The sequence below is a fragment of the Protopterus annectens genome, chromosome 1.part1 (genome assembly GCF_019279795.1).
Source record: "Protopterus annectens isolate FY-2018-M chromosome 1.part1, PAN1.0, whole genome shotgun sequence".
NCBI lineage: Eukaryota > Metazoa > Chordata > Ceratodontiformes > Protopteridae > Protopterus > Protopterus annectens.
The window spans coordinates 343,829,197-343,847,162 of NC_056726.1; the positions used below are offsets into that span (position 1 = coordinate 343,829,197).

At 41.4% G+C, this 17,966-nt stretch overlaps 1 protein-coding gene across 2 annotated transcripts in view; it reads right to left on the reverse strand.

The window, feature by feature from the left end:
* The window catches only part of POLI (DNA polymerase iota), an 869,655-nt gene that overhangs the window by 314,845 nt on the left and 536,844 nt on the right, over positions 1 to 17,966 (reverse strand). The gene's annotated exons all lie outside the window — the stretch shown is intronic.

The following is a 17,966-nucleotide window of genomic DNA, read 5'->3' on the forward strand; positions in this document are numbered from 1 at the left end:
TATGAAAGTCTAATATAGCTGAAAATCGATTATGTGTATAGGCATGAAAGAAAAGTGGATGAAAATTTGATTTACTCTGCAAACCAGTCACTTACACCTTTATCTAACTTAAAAAAAATTATATCAGAAATTGTAACAGCATGTACAAATAAGACATCAAAGGGAATGAATGAAAGAGTACACTACCCATTTCAGTTTTAATTGATGGCTGTGTAATATCTAACATATTACTTTGGACATAGCTCAAACATACATAGATCAAAGCATGGAGTGTGAGAAATGGGGAGAAGTAGGCAGACAGAAGAATCTTTTAGTTACTTCTTAATTGTCAGTGAAATCTGTCTGCAAGAGAAATTGTGATTCACCTGTTGTGTACTACAGGACTAAGCAAAGATATATTTTGTTAGATGGTAAGATGAAAAGAGGCCTTATGAGAAGAAGGGGGGAGGGTAATGTTGACAGAATGAAGTCAGCTTCACAGGTAGCAGTTTCAAAGTTAGTGTTATGGAAGTTTCTGTTTGTCATTGCCAAGAAACCTCTACAGCTTAGTGATGCAGGACTGCATTCAGCTCCAGACAGTGTCATGGGCAATGTGTATTACACCGGTATGAGTCCTATCTTGTGCATAAATTAGCTCCCATTCCCAACTGTCATCATAGCTTGAATAGGTGCTATTATTCTAAGGAATGTAAGTAGGTTAAACAGGGTAATCATAGAGAAAGCCATATGATCAATTCTAAGCATAACACTAAGGGGCCAGTACCACTGCAGACCGTTCTTTCCCTAAACATGGCATAAATCAATCTCCCCTTTTATCACTATGCATAGCATTTACATGGACTGCAGTAATCAACACAGTGTACTAGACATGCTTTCTGTTGCGTGGTGTCCTTGTCTGGTGCAGGTTTGTAAATTTTATTTGAATTTTACATGTGAATACATGAGGTGGTAAACTGATCTAAAGTGTCTGCCAGCTGGTAGTGGCAGTGCCCAAGTGAGACAGTTCACAGCCAAAATAAATAAATAAACAAATAAAAGGACAAAGAGTCAATAAAGAGCAACTTATCAATCATAAAACAAAAAGTTATAAATGTATAACAAACAGTATCATAGCAATGCATAGTAGACAAAACATGAGCATAACACAAATCAAGTGACGGTACTTCCGGTTTACATGATGGTTGCATTAGCCTGGGTTGATGATAGTAAAGACACAGGGTGGTCATAAGACAGACACTATGACTACTGGAAGGGAGACTCGCCATAGGCTGATAGGCCCTTATGTCATGTGCGGTTACTCGGGGTGAAGAGTCTTAGGCAGTAGTGTTCTGACTTGGACAGTATATTATGTACTTGGCTCCATCTCAACATCACAGTCAGTTCCTACTGCTCTCAGTAGTACACAGATAATATCATGTCTGCATTTGGCCACACCGCTGAGAGGAACTTCACGTCTGAGGGAGATGACAGCATTCCAAGTTCAGAGTCATCTGCAAACTTGCTTAGCCATAGGGGCTCAACCATGGTGAAGAGATAAGAGAAGTAACTATAGATACAATGAAGTGCCTGAATTCAGCTTTGTGGATCACAACTGGTGGCTGTGATACCCCCTGTTAATGATGAAATTTCTACCAATGAGTGGGTTCTGTTCTTGAGCCTTTTTGCTATCAGTCTCACTACAGAGGTATTCATAAGTATTTCCTGAAGCTTACAACGGATGACACCATGTTCACAGGTTCATAAGTAGGTACTAGGCTATAGGCCCGAGGGCCTATGTAAGCCTAGCCAACAAGGTTCCCTAGCTTACACTACCCAAGAAAGTTATTTTCCTGTGCCACTGTCCAGCAGAGACACAGAAGTGATCCCCGGGGTGTATTTCCTATTTCCCATCCACTCATCAAGATTTTTCTTGAAGATTGCTAATGAAGAACTTTGCTTGACATAGATGAGTAGCCTGTTCCAGAGTATGGAAAGTCGCTGGGACAGGAATCTCTCTCTCCAGCATGTCCTGTTTATTGTGGTGACATGGTTTAGGTCCCTAGAGCGTGTAACTCAGAGGGATTGGGATTTCTTTAGGTGTAGCATGTCCAACAGCTCTGGGTTTGACATAGCTTTATATGTTAGGCAGAGATCACCTCGATGTAGGCGATATACTATGGAGTAAAGCTGCAGTTTTTTGAGATGGTCAAGGTAGGGCATTTGTTTGAGGACAGTAATCCTCTTTGTGAGGTACTTCTGTGGCCTTTCCAGCTGCTGCAGATGTCTTGTGAGGTACATTCTAAAAGGGGCATTGTACTCTATAATGGGTCTAATGAGTGTTGAGTAGGGGGGAACAATGACCTCTTTTTTCCTGGATGAGCACCCTTTTATGATGAAGTGTGCCACGTAGAAGGACTTCCTGACTACTGTGGCAATGTGACTATCAAAGGACCGACTACTGTTCACCTGGGTCCCAAGGTCTCATCACACATTCGGTGTTAAGTAGATTGCTGTCTATGTAGTATTTCATGGGTACAGAGTTTTTACCAAAGGGGATGACAATGCACTTTTTGGCATTGAGCTTGAGGTCATGGCTCTGACACCAGGCATCTGTTTCAGCGAGGCCCTTCTGTAGGATTTCCACATCATATGGTGACTCGACTATGGCTCCTAGTTTGCAGTCATCTGCGAACTTCATTAGCCAGAGGACTTCTGTGTTAGCCTGTACTTCAGAGAAGTAGATACCAAACAGGAGAGGTCCCAGGACTGAACCCTGTGGTACTCCACTTGTCTCTGGTTTGAGGTCAGATTTGGAGTGTGCAACTTTTACAGTGTGGGCTCTGTCAGTGAGCCAGTTGGCAACCCATCTTGTGACGTAGGGATTTATAACTAGTTTAGTGAGTTTAGCTATAATTCCAGAATGGGGGATGGTGTTGAAAGCCTTGGCGAGGTCAAGATAGGCTGTGTGAACCACCTTACCCTCATCTACGGCTTCGGTAACTGCCTCAAAGAAGTCGATCAGGTTTAGGAGGCATGATCTGATTTTCACAAACTCAAACTGTGTGGGATCCAGAGTTTGGAGGTTACCAATGTCTTTGTTTATGAGTTCCATGATGACACATTCCATGGCCTTGCAGACCAGGCTCGTCAGGCTAATAGGGCGATAGTTCCCGGGATCAGTGGTGGCTCCCCCTTTGTGGAGTGGGATAACTGTTGCTGTACGTCATTCAGTGGGCACAAAGCCTGATGTGAGGCTATGATTGAACATGGTGCTTAGGTGGGGAGCCAGTTTGTTCTGAAGTTTGTGTAAATGCAGCCTGGGATGTTGTCCGGTCCCATGGATGTGTTTTTGGCTTTAGAGAGTGCAGCTTTTACCTGCGTAGTTGTGATTACAGGTACTCTGCATTCTTCCTGTATAGATATGGGCCCTTTAGGGGGTGGGGAGGTAAAGGTAGCACTGAACCTCTCTGCCAGGATGGTGGCAATATCAGCTGGTTCTGTAATTTTCATGCCATTGTGCTGTAACTTAGAGCAGATCTGGGTGTTGCCATTGAGATTCTTGACATAGCTATATGGTGCTTTGTAGTTGTCCTTAGAATCAGTGGCGAATTTGTTTTCGTAGCTAGCTTTGGAGGATCTTATAAGGGATCTCAGCTTCTTACAGAAAACCCATGTTGGGTGGTGTCAGATGCTTTCCCTAGGTGAAGTAACCCGGTGCGAACAATATCACAGTCTATAGACTAATATTCTTTTGCAATGAATCTGAGAAGTTCGACTCATAAGTGTATTGTATTTCTTTTGTTTGACTGGGCTTTAGTTTTGAACTGGTAGTCTGCGTAGCCTATCCAAATAATCTAGGTGGAGAAATCTGTAAGAGATGGTGAAATACAATCACTGCTAGTGCCTTCATTACACTTTCCCACACTTCTGTGTAGGCAGGGGCAAGTAGCTGATTTGTAACAGAGATTGAATTCACACGTCCAGCTTTGGCAGCAACTGTCTAATATGTACTTACCCTACTAATGTGTTCTCTGGCTTTTACAGTGAGTACACATACTTTCTTGTGTGTTCCGAAGTTGCACATGGATACAGAACTTTAATCACTTTGTAAACAAAAAGATACAAGTCAAAGCCTGCTACAGAACCCCAAACATGTCCCTAGACTCTCACTCCAAGTTACAAAACATCCGGGGATCTATCAAGGTCCAACCCAATACTCTCATACTGGGTGACTTCAACTACCCTTCAATCACCTGAGAAAACTATTCAAGTACCAATGTACAGGCCCTAACAATTTCTGGAATTTATCCATTCCAATGCCCTGGACCAGCTCATTCTGACCTCCAATAGAGGAAGCAACATCCTCAACCTTGTTATCACCAACATGGGAAACCTTTGCTCCACACCTATAGTCAATTCGTCCCTGGTAAAATCCAACCACAAACTGATTTCCATGGAAATCTCCATCTCACCTACTAGCCCTGCTAAGGTGACCACCCTAAAAAACGTTTCTAAAGATGACTTTGGGCTCCTTAAAAAATAGATGGCTAACTTCTCAGCACCCATGCCAATGAAAAATAGCTGCATGACTGCAGAATCATACACCAATGAACTGTACAAGCATGTACACAAATCCATGGAACTTGCCATACCAACTTCTAAGCTTGTTTCCTGCCTTTCCTGTGGGTAGTCTAGTCTGTATATAGATTTGCTGTGTCCAGGACTATTTGTAGGCTTCTAGGTCCCCAAGCCTTTCTGTGTTGGAGGGAAGCCTTCTAGCTTAATTTGGTTTCTTAGAACTAGCCAGTTTTTTGTTTCAGCACTCGTCTGTTTCTTTGAGCTCAGCACCTGTTCAGAACTTATTGTAAGCACTAAATAAGCTACAAATTACTACAGCACTCAACTTTCCTCACTGTCTAGAGGAAAACCATTTCTAGTACTTAAATAAGCACCTATACAGGCATGTCTAAGGGTCAGCTCTCGGTGTTTTCTCCTGTCTACCTGATGAATCTGGGCATCTTGGGGCAATGCAGTAATTGCCTCATGTACACAGACAACCCTCTCCTCCCTACCACCCAACACTACAACCTGTGAGAGATGCACTTATATAGCCAAACTGAAAGCAAAGCTCTCTTCACCCAAGACTGGACTAGACAGTCAAGAGGAGAAGGTAAACACTTGCACCACACCACACTCAGCACATAGTCCCTCAAAACCTACACCACCAAAACACACACATAGAAACACAAAACACACACCTACATTCGCGGAGGCTCTCAGTAAAAACCTGCCCAAGCAACAGGGACCTCCAAAGCAGAAACACAAGCAACCTCCACCACCCAATACAACCCAAATGACACACAGCCCACAAACTCAGTGTGCCACACAACCACAGCCCATAAGGCATAGCAACGTACCCAACACTCTAGTCACAGGTGACTCTATAGTCAGGCACACTGATGTTCCACTCAACAGGCTAAACAGGGAGAAAGTTACTGTCAGCTGCCTGTCGGGTGCCAGGATCCGCCACATAACGCATGCACTCAGGTCACTCCACAACAAGTACAAATATGAGTCTGTCATTGTCCATGTTGGTGTGAATGACCTGAGACGTACCTCCTTGGACTACATGAAAAGGAACATGGAGGAGCTGTCCGATCTTGTAGCCCAGGCAGGTATGACCCTAGCCTTGAGTAGCATCCTGCCATCACCCAGAATGATACCACAGTACAAGGCCAAAATGATTGACTTCAACAACTGGCTAAGCTTCTGGTGTCATTCTAAGGGGATCCAGTATTTGTCTGCCTGGGATGACATGATCGACAAACCACGATGCTTTGCCAGAGATGGCCTGCCCCTGGGATTCCGGATACTGGCTAAGGCTCTAGCCACCCCTATAGTGCCTTTTTTAGGCAAGGTTCAAATGACAAATTCACCACCCTAACAGGCACAGGCAAGAAGAATCTGAGGGTATTGCTACTCAATGCTAGAAGTCTAAACCTCAAAATGCACTCATTCGAGGCACTCCTTAAAATGGAGAACATCGACATCTGTGCAGTGACAGGGACCTGGTTCAAGGCTCCAGAGAGTACCCCTGCATTACCAGGCTATAATTCATACCACACCTATCGGCCACCTAACCTGGACTGAAACACTAAAGGCGGAGGCGTGTCCATATTCATTAAGGATATCCACATCTCCAGGCTAGTTGCTCAGCATAATGCATCCGAGATTATCCAAGTGCAACTAACTCTGGGCAAGACCGCAATCCAAATTGTAGCTTGCTACAGATCCCCCACCATGCCCCAGGATTCAAACTCCTCATTTCTTAACACACTGGAAAATATTAGGGTACAACCTAACACCCTAATAATGAGTGATTTCAACTACCCTACCATTAACTGGGAAAACTACTCATGTACCAAATCTTGTGCTCAACGTTTTCTGAAATTCATAAATTCCAATGCCATGGATCAAGTTATCCACACCCCCGCCAGGGGCAGCAATATCCTAGACCTAGTTATTACCAACATGGGCAACCGGTGCTCCATACCAGAGGTCAATTCCTCGTTGGTCAGATCCGACCACAAGCTAATCACCCTAGACATCCACATCCCTCCCCTACCCCCCATTAGGGAAACCACAGTAAAACATTTCTCCAAAGCCAACTTCACGCTTAAGACAGAAGTGGCAAACTTCACGACACCCATGCTGACAGACAATAGAGGTATGACTGCTGAATCCTACACAAATGCACTTTATAAGCACTTACACGAGTGCATGGATCGTGCAATCCCCAACAGAACCAAGATGCTATCCTCCAAAAAACGGAAGCCAATCTGGTGGTCCCCTGTCATAAACAAACTCTACAACAGAAGAAAGAAACTGTTGCAAAAAAGAGTAAAATCCCATGACTGGAGAAACTCCCTGGTCAGCCTCAGTAAGAAGCTGAGATCCCTCAAAAAATCCTCCAAAGCTAGTTATGAAAACAAAATCACCACTGATCACAAAGCATTCTATAGCTATGTCAAGAATCTCAATGGCAACACTCAGACCTGCTCTGTGTTACAGCACAATGGCACTAAATATACAGAACCAACTGATATTGCCAACATCCAGACAGATAGGTTCAGTGCTAACTTTACCCCCCTGTCATCCCCTAAAGGGCCCATCTCTATACCAGAAGAATGCAAAGTTCCTGTAATCACGGCTGCACAGGTAAAAAACACACTATCCAAAGCCAAGAACACAAGCATCCATGGGACCTGACGACATCCCAGGCTGTGTTCTACATGAACTACAGAATGAACTGGCACCCCACCTAAGTACCATTTTCAATCATAGCCTCACCTCAGGCTATGTGCCCACTGAATGGCGCACAGTGACAGTTATCCCACTCCACAAAGGGGGAGCCACCACAGACCCCAGAAACTACCGCCCCATTAGCCTAACAAGCCTGGTCTGCAAGGCTATGGAACGTATCATTATGGAACATATACACAATGACATTGGTAATCTCCAAACTCAGGACCCCACCCAGTTCGGGTTTGTAAAAGGCAGATCATGTCTCCTAAACCTGATAGACTTCTTTGAAGCAGTCACCAAAGCCGTAGATGAGGGTAAGGTGGTTCACACAGCCTATCTAGATCTCGCCAAGGCTTTCAACACCATCCCCCACTCTGGAATTATAGATAAACTCACTAAACTAGGTATAAATCCCTATGTCACAAGATGGGTTGCCAACTGGCTCATTGACAGAACCCACACTGTGAAAGTAGCAGACTCCAAATCCAACTTTAGACCAGTGACAAGTGGGGTACCACAGGGTTCAGTCCTGGGTCCTCTCCTGTTTGGTATCTACTTCTCTGAAGTACAGGCCAACACAGAAGGTCTTTGGCTAACGAAGTATACAGATGACTGCAAACTAGGAGCCATAATCAAAACTCCAAAAGATGTGGACATCCTACAAAAGGGCCTCGCTAAGACAGATGCCTGGTGTCAAAGCCATGGCCTCAAGCTCAATGCCAAAAAGTGCATTGTCAACCCTTTTGGTAAAAACTCAGTACCCATGAACTACCACATAGGCAGTAGTCTACATAACACTGAAAATGTTATGAGAGACCTTGGGACACAGGTGGACAGTAGTCTCTCCTTTGATAATCACATTGCCACAGTAGTCAGGAAATCCTTCTACGTGGCACACCTCATCACAAAAGGTTTCTCATCCAGGAAAAAAGAGGTCATTGTTCCCCTCTACTCATCACTCATTAGACCCATTATGGAGTACAATGCCCCTTTTGGTATGTACCTCACAAGACATCTACAACAACTGGAAAGGCCACAGAAATACCTCACAAAGAGGATTACCGGCCTCAAACAGATGCCCTATGCAGACTGTCTCAAAAAACTGCAGCTTTACTCCGTTGCATATCGCCTACTCAGAGGCGATCTCTGCCTAACACACAAAGCTACGTCAAACCCAGAGCTTTTAGACATGCTCCACTTAAAGAAATCCCAATCCCTACAAGCTACACGGTCTAGGGACCTAAACCTTGTCACCACAACAAACAGAACATGCTGGAGGGATAGATTGCTGTCCCAGAGACTTCCAATACTCTGGAACAAACTACTTATCTATATCAAATAAAGCTCCTCATTAGCGCTCTTCAAGAAAAATCTTGATGATTGGATGGGAGATAGGAAATTCATCCCGGGGATCACTTCTGTGGCTCTGCTCGACAGTCGCACAGGAAAATAATTTTCTTGGGTGGTGAAGGGTACCTTTGGCTAGGCTTATATAGGCCCTAGGGCCAATAGCCTAGTACCTACCTATGAACCAACTAGAACTACGACGCTCTCCTGCAAAAGAAGGAAGCCAATCTGGTGGTCCCCAGCCATCAATAAACTACAACAGAAGGAAGAAACTGTTGCAGAAAAAAAATGAAGTTACAGGACTAGAAAACCTTCCCTTATGAGTCTCAACAAAAAGCTGAGATCCCCGATGAATTCCTCTAAAGTCAGCTATGAAGGCAGAATTGCAGCTGAAACCCAAAACAACCACAAAGCCTTCTATAGCTATATCTAAAACCTCCAAGGCAATACCCAGATTTGCTCTGAGATATTACAAGATGGCACCTCCTATAATGAGCCAAAAGATGCAGCCAAAATACTGGCTGACAGATTCAGTGCCAACTTTAGCCCCCTCCCAAGGGCCCTAACACAATACCAGAAGAAAGCCTGGTACTCACTATTTCTGCAGCACAGCTAAAAGATTCATTGTCTAAAGCCAAGAATACAGCATCCATGGGACCTGATAAAATCCCTGGCTGCATCCTACATGAGCTACTAAACTAACTGGCTCCACATTTGTGTGCCCTGTTTATTCACAGCCTTACCTTATGCTATGTCCCTAATGAATAGCACACTGCTACAGTCATCCCGCTCCATAAAGGGGGAACGACTACAAACCCTGAGAACTACTGCCCCATTACCCTGACAAGTCTGGTATGCAAAGCTGTGGAGTGCATCATCGTGGACCTGCTTAACAAAGATATAGGCAATCTCCAAACTCTTGACCCCACACAGTTTGGCTTTGTCAAGGGGAGATGCATCCTGCTGAACCTGGTTGACCTCTTTGAGGCAGCCCCCAAGGCTGTGGATGAGGATAAGGCAGTGAATACTGCCTACCTCTACCTGAGGCCTTTGATACCATTCCCCACTCAAGTATCATTGATAAACTTATCTAACTAGGCATCAATCCTTACATCACTAGGTGAGTTATAAATTGGCTGTCAGACAGGTCCCACAGGATGAAAGCTGTGGATTCCAAGTCAGACTGTTGACCAGTCATGAGTAGAATGTCACAGGGCTTGGTCCTGGGCCCTCTCCTGTTTGGCATCTACTTCTGAGTAGTCCACGACAACAATGAAGGACTCTTGCTGACCAAGTTCGCTGATGACTGCAAGGTAGGAGTCATTATCTAATCCCTAAGTGATGCAGACATGCTACAAAAGGGCCTATTTGAGACCAATGACTAGTGTCGGAACCATAGGGCTCAGTACTAGGACCCCTCCTGTTTGGCATATACTTCTCTAGAGGTACAGGCAAGCACAGGAGGACTATGGCTGACCAAGTTCGCAGACGGCTGCAAACTAGGGGCTATAATTGACTCTCCGGCTGACACAGACGTCCTCCAAAAGGGTCTCACTGAGACGAATACCTAGTGTCAAAATCATGGCCTCAAGCAAAATGCCAAAAACTGCATAGTCATCCCCTTTGGAAAAAACAAAGTACCCACAAACTTCGATGTAGGTGGCAGTCCCCTAAATACGGAAGACATAATAAGGGATCTGGGGACCCAAGTAGATAGTAATCTCACCTTTGATAATCACATTGCCAAAGTGGTTAGAGGATCCTTCTACATGGCCCACCTAATCACAAAAGGGTTCGCATCCAGATCAAGAGGTCACTGTGCCTCTACTCATCACTCATCAGACCCATCATAGAGTACAATGCCCCATTTGGGATGTACCTTACAAGACACCTGCAACAGCTGGAAAGACCAAAAAAGTACCTCATCAAGAGGATCACTGGCCTCAATCAGATGCCCTATGCAGCTCGACTGAAGAAACTCCAGTTGTACTCGGCTGCATACCGCCTACTCAGAGGTGATCTCTGCCTGACATACAAGGCCATGTCCAACCCAGAATTGATGGACATGCTCCACCTAAAGAAAACCTTATCCCCTCAAGTCACACGCTCTAGGGATCTAAACCTCATCACAACAATAAACAGGACATGCTGGAGGGATAGATTCCTGTCCCAGAGACTTCCCATGCTTTGGAACAAGATCCCAATCTACATTAGGCAGAGCTCCTCGCTGACACTCTTCAAAAGAAACCTTGACGAGTGGATGGGAAACAGAAAGTTTACCTTGGGGATCACTTCAGTGGCTCTGCTGGACAGAGGCACAGGGAAGAAATCTAAGGGGGCGGCGAAAGCCAACACATTCTGGCTAGGCTTATAAATGCCTTTGGGCAGATAGCCTAGTACAAACCTATGTCGTGAACTCAGTATGAGATTGAAGCATGGACCTATTTCTGATAGAATAAGAACCTTTTCTTGTAGGCATTGTAAAGTCTGTTGCTATGTTAGTGATAGGAATTACTTTGTACATTTTGTTACCTATAAGAGGTACGTTTTTAGGTTATATGCTGATTGTCAAACTGAAAATGTGGTTTATTTGGCACAATGTAAATCCTGTCCCAGTTTTTATGTAGGCAAGGCTAACTGCAAATTAAAAACTAGAATATTAAACCATTTGTCAAGTATAAGGTTCAAGGATGAATGAAATGCTTTATGTCAACATATATTGAAATTTCCTGATAATTTATTTATTTATTTTCAGTTTGATTACTGGGGAAGTTCACTGGGCCCAAAAGTGTCCGTTTTCAGTGGAGGCCCGGGGAGAAAAGCTCCATAAATAATACAGTAAAGAATACATAAGTATAAAAGGTACAGTATATAATACAGTTTACAGATATGAACATTCAATGCAAGCATGATCAACTAACTTCACTGTGAACAATCTAAGGGTTATAAGGTACAGATTATTTGAACTTAACATTCTTACATTAGAAGTGTGGAAACACTTTAAATGCAGCCATTGAAAGTATGTAAGGTAAACACACTACATGCACTTAGTAAAAAATAAGTTGCTATTTACATTATTTACAGATTTGAAATCATGTGAGTGTAGCTAAAGCAGTTACAGAGAGCTTGAAACCACTCTAGAAAATAGTAATGGGAGTTAGAGAGAGGTTAGGAACCAGGAGTATAAAAAACTCCTTGGGGCATTTCCTTAATAGAATTAGGTAGGGTGAAAGCAATTTCCATTTGGATGACAGGTATGAGAAAAGCTGGGTTTTGAAGTTTTCTGAGTTTGATATTGTCCTTAGTGTGGAAGGGAGTGAATTCCATTTCTTGCCTAGTGAGAAAGAGAGGAGAAGTTGGCAAGCAGGTCGTTTAGGTTTGTGGATAGTAATTAAGTTTTGGTGTTCAGATCTGAGAGTTCTATTTGGGGTGTATGGGGGAAGGATGTCTGTTAGGGCTGGACATTTTGTTGGGTGAAATACAAGTCTGTGAGCAGTGGTAAGTTGGAGGTAGTCTAGGTGGTTAGAGAGTTCTAGCCAGTTCAGAGATTGTAGGGTAAGGCAATGATGGGTGGAATTTTTAGATTTGGTGGCAAATTTAAAGATCTTATTACAGCAGTTTTCTAGTTTAGAGGTGATGGAAGACATCAGGTTAGTTAGAAGAGGGGCTCCATATAATAAGGATGGGAGAAGGTAGGCAGTGGCCAGGGTATGCCTAGTAGAGTTGGAGAGAAAGAGATTATTCCTATAAAGCATACCTAACTTTTGGTGGGTTTTCTTTATATTTTGTTGAATGTGGATATCGAACTTGAGGTGTTCATCAATAGTAATACCAAGAAGTTTTGCAAAAGGGACCACTTCTATAGGTGAGTTGGTTTGGCTAAGGACTTTAAATGCATTTTTGTCATAAGAGAAAGTCCTAGAGGGAGGGAATAGTAATATTTTTGATTTATTTGCATTGAGTGGAAGGTGGTTTTGACGCATCACGTTCTCAGTGGTTGAAAATGCAGTTTGGGTTTTAGTCAGCAGTTCAGGAAGGTTGGAGGCAGCGCAGACTAAAGTTGAGTCGTCTGCATATTGAATAACTTTAGCATCAGGAATAGCAGTATGAAAGTTATTGATGAAGATGTTGAAAAGCATATTTCCGAGGATGGACCCCCTGAGGTACGCCGGTGGGGGGTTGGTAAGAAGGAAAAGGTGGAGTTCTTCCATTTGACTGCTTGAGATCTATCTGACAGGTAACTGGAGAACCAGGATAAAGTATTTGGGGAGAGTTTGGAGAGATGATATTGAAGGTGATTATGGGAAACAGTATCAAATGCTTTAGAAAGATCTAGGAGAACTGTGGATAGTAACAGTCCAGAATCTTGGGCTTGGTTGACTATTTCTAAGAAGAAGAGTAGGGCAGTTATAGTGCTATGGCCAGGGCGGAAGCCATGCTGGGTAGGTGTAAGAAGTTGGTTCTGGGTCAGGAAAGGCATAAGTTGGAGGTGGATACATTTTTCTAGGATTTTGGAGATTGGACAGAGCAGAGCAATGGGGTAGAAATTAGAGAAATTGGTGTTTTTGCCTCCTTTGTGAAGAGGAAGAATGTAGGCTGTACGCCAGAGTTTGGGTACATAGGATTCCTTTATGGATCTATTTATTATGATGCTGATTGGCAGTGCAATACCATCAGCAGCACATTTTAAGGAGGAGGCGGGTATATTATCAGAGGCATTGGAGCATGGTTTTAGTTTGGACAGAAGTCTTTTTATAAAATTAGTAGAGACTGGTTTGAGCTTGAACATAAGGGGAAGGTTATTAGGGGGATTGGAAGGTGAAGAATGAGGGACAGGTGGATTATTGTTTGGAAAAGTTTTGGTCAAGTCAGCAGTAGTTTCTTTCAAAAATGAGATGAATTGTGAGCTTAGTTCGAGATCAGATATACTTGGGTCAGGGCAAGGGTTATTCTTGGAGTCTGGCTGGAGAAGGGAATTAATGGAGTTCCACAATTGTTTGGGTTTTTTATTATTATTGGACTGGAGCTTACTATAGTAGGATTTTTTGTCCATGGTGATTAGTTGTTTTGCATGGCTGCAGAGTTGTGTGTATTGGAGCAGGGTACTGGGCATTTTATTCTTTTGGTAAAGCTTCCAGAATTTGTCCCTTTGATGCATAATTTGTTTTGTTTCTTTGGATAGCCAAGGAGCAGTATTAGTTTTTATCCTTTTGTTTCTTAGTGGGGCTAGGGAGCTTAGAATGTCTAGGAAGACAGAGCTGAAGTATTCTAAAGCTTTATCGAGGGGACAGGTATTTCAAATTTTCCAGTTCTTTTGTTTGAGACTATTTGAGAAAGTTGTGGGGTTAAAGCTGCTAAGATTACGAGTGGGAATGTAATGGTGCTGATCTGGGGTGGAGGTAGTTGAATGATGAATGAAAGCAGGAAGGTGATCTCTAAAGGTGTCTGGAATACTACCAGAGTGAGTTATTTTATTTGGATGTGTGACTAGGACTCAGTCTATAATGGATCCTGGGGATGTGTTTTGTTGGGTCGGGTGATTGAGAAGATCACTTGGGTAAAGTTGTAGATGTTTAATGGATAGGGAGGGAGAGGGACTATTGATTTTATTCCAGTCGATATTTACGTCACCTACAATATAAGTTTCATATTTAATTTCAGTTGAGGCCCATAGAAGAATATCTTGGAGAGTTGAGATATTACCTGGAGAGAGATATATAGGGCAATGATGCAGATATTCTTAAGTTTATTCATTTTTAGTAGACCAACTGTTATTTCAGCATTATTGAATTGTGGGACTGGAATTTGAAGGGGAATTAAGGTAAGAAGATTAGAGCAGTGCCGCCACCTTTTTATTTAATCAGTCATTTCTGAGAATATACTGACCACAGATAAGTTATAGTGACTTTCTGTGCACATCTCAGAGGTTTGATGTTGAGGAAAGATAAAGAAATAATAACCACCTGTCCCCAGACCCACACAAAATATACCAAACTTATGTGCCCACCTCTAAGCAAGGCTGGCTTTAAACCTAGGTAAGGCTTAGAGCAGAGGTCCATACCAAGTCTGTTAAGACTCATTTATACAGCCAAGGGTATGGGGGTGGGCTACTAGGCAAGGATGTCTTATGCTGCATTTATGTCTTAGTTTTGGAAGATAACGACATGCTTTCTTTTTTTTTTCGGCTACCCAGAATATATATATATATATATATATATATATATATATATATATATATATATATATATGCCTTCCAATATTGTACATATGTCCAAACACACAAAATGACAGGCTAGGTCTGTCATAAGACATATTGATTTTTCATATATACATGCACTGTCACTGTCCATAACAGACCAATTTTATTAGTCATGCAAATATATACTGCCATTGTCAAACTAGGTCTATAACAAGATGCACTGATTTTTCACAACATCTGCATACACATACACTGATACTTCCCATAACAAACTAGTTCTATCATAAAATGCATAAACACACACACACTGCAAACTTACCAACAAGAAAAAAAATGGATAAATCCCAATTTAGCTATAGCATGTTTTGAGGGGTACTGGACAAAACCACAGCACCAAGATAAAACCACCACAGTAAAGAGCTCAGTTAGAGAGACAGGTGCAGTAAAATGGCAATATGCTGCACCACTGTGCCAATGATCATTTGCTTTCACATACATTCTGACCAGATCATCAAAGATAGCTGCTTGTTGTGTACAATGCTGATGGCTGACTGTGAAGAAAAGTGAAACACAGTATGGCCAACCTCCTGCTCTTGAATGCACTGCACCATCAAAACAAGCAAAGGCCGTAGCAAAAACAATGTTTACACTGATTTCAATCTGTGGGCTACCTTGTGTAATTTTTGTCTTTCTAACTGCAATAAAGGGAGGTTGTTCTATGCAGGAAGATACACTTCCTTTTATAAGGGAAAGCAAATAATAAGAAGGGAGGGTTTGGCAGAGCTGTGTGTTTTATTTATTTTTTTTAATTGCAACTAAGGGATTTTTTTTATTGCAACTAAGGAATCTTGCATTAATTCTGGTTTAGGCAAAACTGTGTGCTTTGTAATTTTTACTTTGCAACTAAGGGATTCAGTTAGTGCATACCTTTCAAGAATACCTCATTATGAGGAATGTTCCTCGTTCTAAGTCTTAAAAAGATCATGTTCCTCACAGTTCCGCATTAGAAAAGTCTGTCACACATTCATTGCTAAGAACAGTTTTAAACTAGTATCCATGGTAAATAATACTTAATCATATCAATTCATCAAAAGAACCTTATATAAACATAAAATAACACACTGTAATCATTCTGTGAGCTTCCTAGGAGAACTTGTTAGTGTGTTGTTAGTAAACATAACATATTTTGCTTATTTGTTCCACATTATGAGAAGTAGTATTCCAACATTTTTGTGATGGAAGGTTTGAGAGCTGTGATACTATGCATTAGTTCTCATTGAGTCCTTTTAAGAACTGGGAGTACTTTTACATAGTTCTTGCATACTATTCCCCAAGTATGGACAGCAGTTCCCACCGGTGATATCTAATGAACCTGGGCAAATGTCTGGATAAAAAGGGTGCAATATTACTTACTGGGGATTTTAACTACCTCATATTTGATTGGAATACACTAGGCAGCATCTCATATCTTGACAAATAATTTATTAATATTTTACATTTTCATGAGATGAATCAACTAGTCAAGTTTAATATTAGAGGAAATAGCATACTGGATCTTATCATCACTAATGTACCCGAAAAAGTAGCTTCTTTAAAGTTAATTTCACCATTGGGTACATCTGACCACTGTTCTGTATCTTTTTTATTAGACACAACAACCCATTCCATATTACAATTACTGAAATATGAATGTGATAAAGGTGCCTTACAAAACTTACCTTTGAAGTTAACGAAGATTGATTGGTCAAATCAGGTACAATGTTTAGACAGTTGTTACGGATATCATATTATTGAAGAATGTCTGCAGGCTTGCATTTATTCCTCCGTGAGAAGAGAGGATAACAAGTCATTTACTTATTAGTGGAATAAGCCCATAATAAAATAATTTAATGGAAAAAAGAGACGGTATAAAACATTTAGGAAATTTCCAACTGATATCACTAAGATGATACTTTTAAAAAATAAAATTAAAAATGTCAAGACTTGTTATGAAAGTAGGTGATCTGCAATTGCAAGAGCAAAAACGGGCTTTATAAATATAAATAACTCAGAAATGAGAGAGAGTTAAATATTTACACTATTAATTGATAAAGAAGCCACTAGAGATGTTAGTAAGACAGCTAATGAATTTAATATTTTTTTAAGCTACGACTGGCTTGACTACCATGGGAGATTGGCAATGCAATTTATTAACATTTTCTTGTCCAAATATATCTGAATCAGTCATACTAGTTGCCTTGTCAAAGTTAAAACACATGCCATTCATGGGCCTGGACCTGATTCCAGCCAAACTGCTACTTACTATGAAAAGGTCTACTTACACCTAGATTAACATTAATATTTAATAAGCTATTGGAAAAGAGATAATGTCCCAGAATCATGGAAACTATCATGTATATCTCCCATTTATAAGAAAGGAAGAGAGATCATTTGCAAAACTACAGGCCAATTTGTTTAACTTCACTAATTGTAAAGTGTTTTGAGAAATTATTATTGGATGTCATGGCTAATTGTTAGAATAGTATAGATACACTAGATATCGATCAGTACAGTTTCAGTAGATATTAATCAGTATAGTTTCACTAAAGGAAAATCAACACTGAGCAACTTAGTTAATTTTTATGACTATGTAACAGAATCTCTTGATCTGGGTGTTTCTCCCGGTACAATTTATTTGGACTTATCCAAGGCTTTTGATAGCCTACCACGTGTGGTTATTCTGAAGTGTTTAAATGACTACAAAATAAACAGTTATATTACAAGGTGGATTGCAAATTGGTTGCTGGGTAGAAAACAGATCATTAAGATTCAGTGTGTTCATTCTAATTATTTAGATGTAAAGGCTTGCATTCTTTAGTGATCTGTGTTAGGCCCTGCCTTGTTCAATCTGGTGTTATCACCATTTCCTAAGAACAAAAAAATCCTGCATATCAAAGTATGCTGATGATTGTAAAATTAGACTTACACTACAAAAACCTTCTGACGTACATGAACTAAATGAGTATAAATTTGAAGAACATGGGATATGGAGCATGATGTGAGACATTACAATTTAGTGTATGTTATAGCTATATTCAGACTAACTTAATCTTAGCATATAATTTTTTATGATCCAGTTCTACAAATCATGTTCAAT